The following is a 6,682-nucleotide window of genomic DNA, read 5'->3' as shown; positions in this document are numbered from 1 at the left end:
TTATGATCATTACCGTTACTATAAGCGCGAAACGTTTCGTTTAATTGTACATTTCTGAGTCAATTGATACCCAAGGATTGTATCCGACAATATTACAAGGCAATTCAAGGCCATCTATATGTAATTTGCACCAAGAATTCCGCGGAATCTATTCACTTCCTGAGAAAGCTGAGGAAAAACGTGCATTTATCGACGTTCAGGAAGGTATATTATGCACAAAAACAACTTCAAAGCATTCTAAGGTCTCAAAATTTGCCATCTGATACGAATTTTGTGCTTTTTATAAAGTGCAATACCTAAAAACGCAAAAAATTAAGCAAGGATCAGCTTTAAAGAGGTATATAAGAAACTTGACCCCAAATAACGGCATTTGACCCCAAAAAATTATTTTCTTTTCTCTAAAATATATCTCAGACACCCAGAGACATTCGCCAAAACTAAAAAATGTATAAATTTTGCTACTAATTCCATAAATTTTACGGTAATACTCGTATTTCCTTGGGGTGTATGTATACTTTTCTGTGTTGTGAAAATTGAATTTCTTTAATCGTATTAAATATACGTATTAGACTAAAATAAATTTGTGTAATTATGGTTATTTTGTCACCGAGGAGCCACACAGTGCAGTTGTTGCTGTAAAAAACCCAACGATTTAGCCAAAACTGCATTTTTGTAGGGTGTATGTATACTTTTCTGTGTCACTGTAGGTAAAAACTCGTTGAAGCTAAACAGGTTTTTTACATTGCTATTCGATTTCTGATTAAACCATTCAAATGACGGACATCTGTCCAAAGTAAAAGTAGGAGAATACAAAATGAAGATTACACTTCTAATGTATCACTTTCCAAAATTTCCACTGCATCCACCTTTTATGGATGCTGACATTTTGAAGCCGGATTTCAGGTGTTTTTTGTATTTTTGATCTAACTGCGACGCGTATTCGGGTATTTCAGAAAACATATAATAGTATCAAAGTACTCGCGATTTCGCATAATCTGATATGTATATTGAGTATGTAGCCCACACAGCAGCAGAGTAATCTACTGCCAAAGGCCAAAATTTAGTGCGATATTTTTTTTAAAAACCTATTTTTTGGGTACAGTATTTACAATATCGTTTTGAGTGTGTTGGTACCCCGCGATATTTTAGTTTTTCGACGATACGGATCATATGAAATTCGTAAAAATCCATCCACAAGAACGGCGAAAAAAGCAACTGCAAAAACCGAAAATTGTGCGTAAAATATTTTTGAAAATATCGCGGATTAAATCGCGTTTTCCGTGGATCTTTTCCTTTTCAATGAAGAAATTAACACATCACTCGCGTTTTTGCGAAAAAAGAGGTTTAAAAGATTTAGTGGCATGGGAACTTTATTCGATTTATCCCAAAAATAGTGTGTAATGCTACATCCACGGTTCTTGATGGATTTTATCGAAATAGGTTTAGATCGATGTATTTTTTCACGGTTGATAGTGAAATCGGATGCGCATAAAAAGTGTATGCACTTTGTGCAAATTATAAGCGTTATATAGCTTGTTGCACACTAAACTGCAGATGATACTACATCTTAGCGGCCAAAGTAAATCATGGCAAATGTGTACAAATTAAAAGAGAAGAATTCACTGTATTGGTAAACCGCATGCGCATCAAGTGATTTTGGGGATTTCGTGATTTACACGCATTTCAAAATGAACATTACCCGATACAGTTTTATTTCAAGATTATACTTACTTACTTAGCTGGCCTTTTACAGAACATTTGTTCCATAAGCCGAACTAAGAAAAAATCTCCAATCCTCTCTGTTTGCTGCTGTATTTTCCCAATCTGGGATATGTAGCTTTGTGATATCTCGTTTCACTTGTTCGCTCCTACGAAGCTTTGGCCTTCCAGATCTGCGAGAACCTCCATGCGGCCCGTATTTATACGCCTTTTTAGCGGGTTCATCATCACTCATTCTTATAACATGGCCTAGCCATCGCAATCGTTGTATCTCGATTCGTTCAACTATATTGATGTCATTGTATAGTTGATACAGCTCGATGTTCATACGACGCCGATATTCGCCGTCAACACAGATTAGCCCGTAGATCTTTCAAAGAATTTTTCTCTCAAACACACAAAGCACTGCCTTATCTGCTTGAGCAAGTACCCATGCTTCGGAACCATACATTAGCACGGGTAGTATCAGTGTTTTGTACAGTGTTATTTTTGTTTGACGAGAGGTGGCTTTATTCCTAAACTGCTTACTCAGCCCAAAGTAGCATCTGTTAGCCAACACTATTCTTCTTCGTATTTCACAACTGATGTTATTTGTTGTGTTTATGGCGGTGCCGAGGTAGACGAAGTCCTTTACTACCTCAAAATTATAGGTACCACCATTCACAGATGGTGCGGTGTTTATGGACATATTACGCGTCGATACCATCAACTTGGTTTTTACGCCGTTTACTGCCAGACCAACTTTAGCAGATTCTCTTTCGACTTTTGCAAAGGTGTCAGTTACTTCCTTTACCGATCGACCCATGATGTCAATGTCGTCGGCATAAGCCAGTAACATGTGGCTGTTCGTGTATATCGTTCCATTTCTTTTGACCTTCGCGTCTCGTATGACCTTTTCCAGTAGGATGTTACATAGATCACACGACAGGCCGTCTCCTTGTCTGAAACCTCTTTTGGTAGTAAACTCTTCGGAGAGGTTCTTTCCAATTTTAACTGAGGATCTCGTCTCAGTTAATGTCATTCTACAAAGTCGAATGAGCTTTGCAGGAATACCAAAATCAGACATGGCTTGGAACACCTTTGAACGTATAGGGCTGTCGAATGCTGCTTTATAATCGACGAAAAGATGGAAGGTGTCGATCTGCATTTCTTGGGTCTTTTCCAGGATTTGTCTCAAGGTAAATATCTGGTCAATGGTGGATTTGCCAGGTCTAAAGCCGCACTGATAGGGTCCAATAATTTCATTGACCATAGGCTTTAGTCTCTCACACAATATGTCAGATACTATCTTATATGCAATAGGGAGCAGACTTATGCCCCTATAATTGGAGCACACAGTTTTATCACCCTTCTTGTGGACTGGACATAGGATGCTCACGTTCCAATCGTCGGGTACGCATTCTTCCTGCCAGATGGTGCTAACTAGCTGATGCATACACCTTATCAGCGTGTCGCCTCCGGTTTTGAACAGCTCGGCTGGTAGGCCATCTGCTCCTGCCGCCTTATTATTCTTCAGCCGGTTTATTGCTGTCCTTACCTCATCTTGGCTGGGCGGTATACATTCAATACCATCATCTGGGATTGGATTTGTGGTATCTTCGCCGTCTTCACTGCTATCGGATACCAACAGTTTGGAAAAATGTTCTTTCCATATCCTGAGCACACTATCTGTATCAGTTACCAAATTACCTTGTTGATCTCTACAGGAGGATATTCCTGTACCAAAGCCATCAGTTTGATGCTTCACTCTTTGGTAGAATTTTCGAACTTCGTTCTGTCTCCTGTACATCTCCATTTGTTCACACTCCCTCTTTTCCATTTCTCTCTTTTTCCTGCGGAAAAGACGTTTCTCCTCTCTCCTTTTCTCCCGATACCTCTCTCGTGCGCTACGCGTTGCTACTGATTGTAAAGTAGCCCTATATGCCGCATTTTTTTCTTCGGTAGCAGCACGGCACTCCTGGTCATACCACGGATTCTTTGGTGGAGGTCTCTGGTATCCAAGTACTGATTTTGCGGCTGTTTGCATGGAGTGGGCAATATTTTGCCATTGTGCTGATATGTTATCGGGACGAGAAGCGCTATCATTAAGCAATTGGGTCAGTTGAGTGGAATATGCTGTGGCTATCTGTTGTGTTTGCAGCTTGGCGATGTCCAACTTTCGTGTTGTGTCTGTCCGTGCTTTATTTGCAACGTTTAGACGGGTACGTACCTTTGCTGCAACGAGGTAATGGTCCGAATCTATGTTTGCTCCTCGGAACGATCGTACATCCAACACGCTCGATGAATGTCTTCCATCTATCACAACGTGATCAATTTGATTTATTGTTCTTTGGTCTGGAGACAGCCAAGTGCCCTTATGAATATCGAGATGCTTAAATCTGGTACTGCTAACTACCATGTTTTTTGCCGCTGCGAAGTCTATCAGCCTCATTCCATTGTCTGATGTTTCACTATGTAGACTGAATTTCCCAACTGTTTGTCCAAAGATATTCTCCTTTCCAATTTTGGCATTAAAATCGCCTAGAACAATTTTAATGTCATGGGCAGGACAACGGTCATATGTTTCTTCTAAGCTCTCGTAGAATATATCTTTGGTCTGTTCGTCCTTGTCTTCGGTTGGGGCATGAGCGCCCCAACTGGGGTGAAGCTGGAGACCAGATGTTTTAACCTCCGACCAACTACAAAACCGCAACCAAACTCATGATTTGTTTCATGGCAGCTATAATACAGTGCGTCACCTTTAGGTGTTGTTGTGACATCTTTCCCAGTCCATCGTATTTCCTGTATGGCAGTAATATCGGCTTTGTACTTTCCAAGTACGTCTGCCAATGCGAAGACTGCACCTTCTCTATAAAGAGTGCGAACATTCCAGGTGCAGATTCGCAGATCATGGTCCTTAAAACGTTTGCGGGGTTCGTCAACTTTAGAGGGGTTTGTTTTTCTTTTCTTTCGTTTTTTCATAGTAGGCTGTTTTTTTTTTTTTTCTAGGGGAGGGTTACTAACCCGACGCCCAAACCCAAGTTTTTAACGTTCTTATGGGTGAACGCGCGGCACATGTTAGCTCACTACCTTTAACGGGTGTTAAAGGCAGTTCCCCAGGTGACACCACGGGGAGGTCAGTGTCCACTTGAGATCAAAGAGGGACCAAGATAAATCCTGGGCTTTGCCATGTTAAAACCGGTCAGGACCGTTCCTTGGTATCTTTCATCCCCTACGTCACCCAAGATTATACCCCATTTAAAGGAACCCAACATTTATTTAAACGATACCCAAATCTTCCGCTAGATGTTAGCGTGTATTCGAGAAGTGATTAGAATAAAAAAATGTGATTTTTTTGCGTGAGATTTAACTAAAATAGAAGAATAACTCCGACATATTTTTTTTATTTTTTTTTTCAACTAACTCACAAAATAAATTTTAATAATATAATAATTTCGTTTTTGCTATAATATGCAAACCACTAAACGGAATTGTATAGTTTTCAGGTTTCATTTCAATCTTCGCGATCCCAGCAAAATGTTCGATGCCAAAGATGCCATTCAATCATGGGTGAAAGTGATCTGGCATGTCATCTTTTTTGCATCTTCATTGATGAATTTTATATGAGCGTGGACCCCAAAAAATGCTATTCATTTTTGGATCCAAAGTATGTCATTTACACCAATGCTTTGACATGTCATTTTCACCAATGCTTTGGCATGTCATTTCCACCAATGCTTTGGCATGCCATTTTCACCAACCCGTTGCAATGACATTATCATTACGAAGAGAGTTTTAACAACGAGGGTTGGGATTTCGAGTCTCCGACAACATCAAGCCTATTGTAAATAATTAATCTTATATATTTAGACAAATGTGTATAAATAAAAACACAAAATGCATCTCTATTGGATCGATGGAATGGATTCAAATGCTCATGAAAAGATCGGATTTTTCATGACTTCCTATGCATGGGTTCAAATGCTGATGAAGAGATCGGATCTTTCACGACTTCCCTTGCATTTGTTCAAATGCTAATGAAAAGATCGGATCTTTGACGACTTCGCTTGAACCAATGCAAAAGATGCCATGAAATCAAGTCATCGCATGGAACCCCTTCCTTAAAATTTTGCTGGGATGTTTAGATTACGTATATATTTTTATACCCTACACCACTATGTGGTAAGGGGTATTATGTCTTTGTGCATTTGTATGTAACGTGCAAAAGGAAGCGAGATAGACATATAGTTCCTTTTAAGGAAAAACATTTTTTTAGCAATAGGAAGAACGCTATTGCTTTTGGTGAAAATCAGTTCAGATTTGGATATAGCTCTCATATATATTTTCGCCCGATTTGGCGTATTTGATGCACCAAAAACGCTATATATGTCCAATGTTGATAACATTTTGCTTGTGTGACTGAATTCGGTCTACAAATAAGTGTACCAAATTATATCGAAATCGGTTCAGATTTGGATATAGCTCCCATATATCTTTTCGGTCGTTTTCACGTATCTTTTGTACCACATACGCTATATATGTCCGATTTCGATGAAATTATAAATTATATATGTGCCAACTTATATCGAAATCGGTTCTGATTTGGATATAGCTCCCATATATATTTTCGCCCGTTTTCACGTATTTGCTGCACCAAACACGCTATATACGTCCGATTTTGATGATAATTGGAATGTTTGACTGAATTCGGTCAAGAAATAAGTGTCCCAAATAATATCGAAATCGGTTCAGATTTGGATATATCTTCCATATATATTTTCGGCCGATTTCACGTATTTTCTGTACCAAACACGCTATATACGTCCGATTTCGATGAAATTTGGAATGTATGACTGAATTCGGTCTGGAAATAAATGTGCTAAATTATATCGAAATCTGTTAAGATCTGGATATAGCTCCGATTTATATTTTACTTATTCACAGTGGTGTAGGGTATCATATAGTCGGCCCCGCCCGACTTTGA

This window comes from Musca autumnalis, unplaced genomic scaffold (assembly GCF_047663935.1).
Source record: "Musca autumnalis isolate F117 unplaced genomic scaffold, ASM4766393v1 scaffold_1, whole genome shotgun sequence".
Lineage (NCBI taxonomy): Eukaryota > Metazoa > Arthropoda > Insecta > Diptera > Muscidae > Musca > Musca autumnalis.
The sequence above is the reverse complement of the archived record's forward strand: the minus strand, read 5'-3'. Positions refer to the sequence as shown.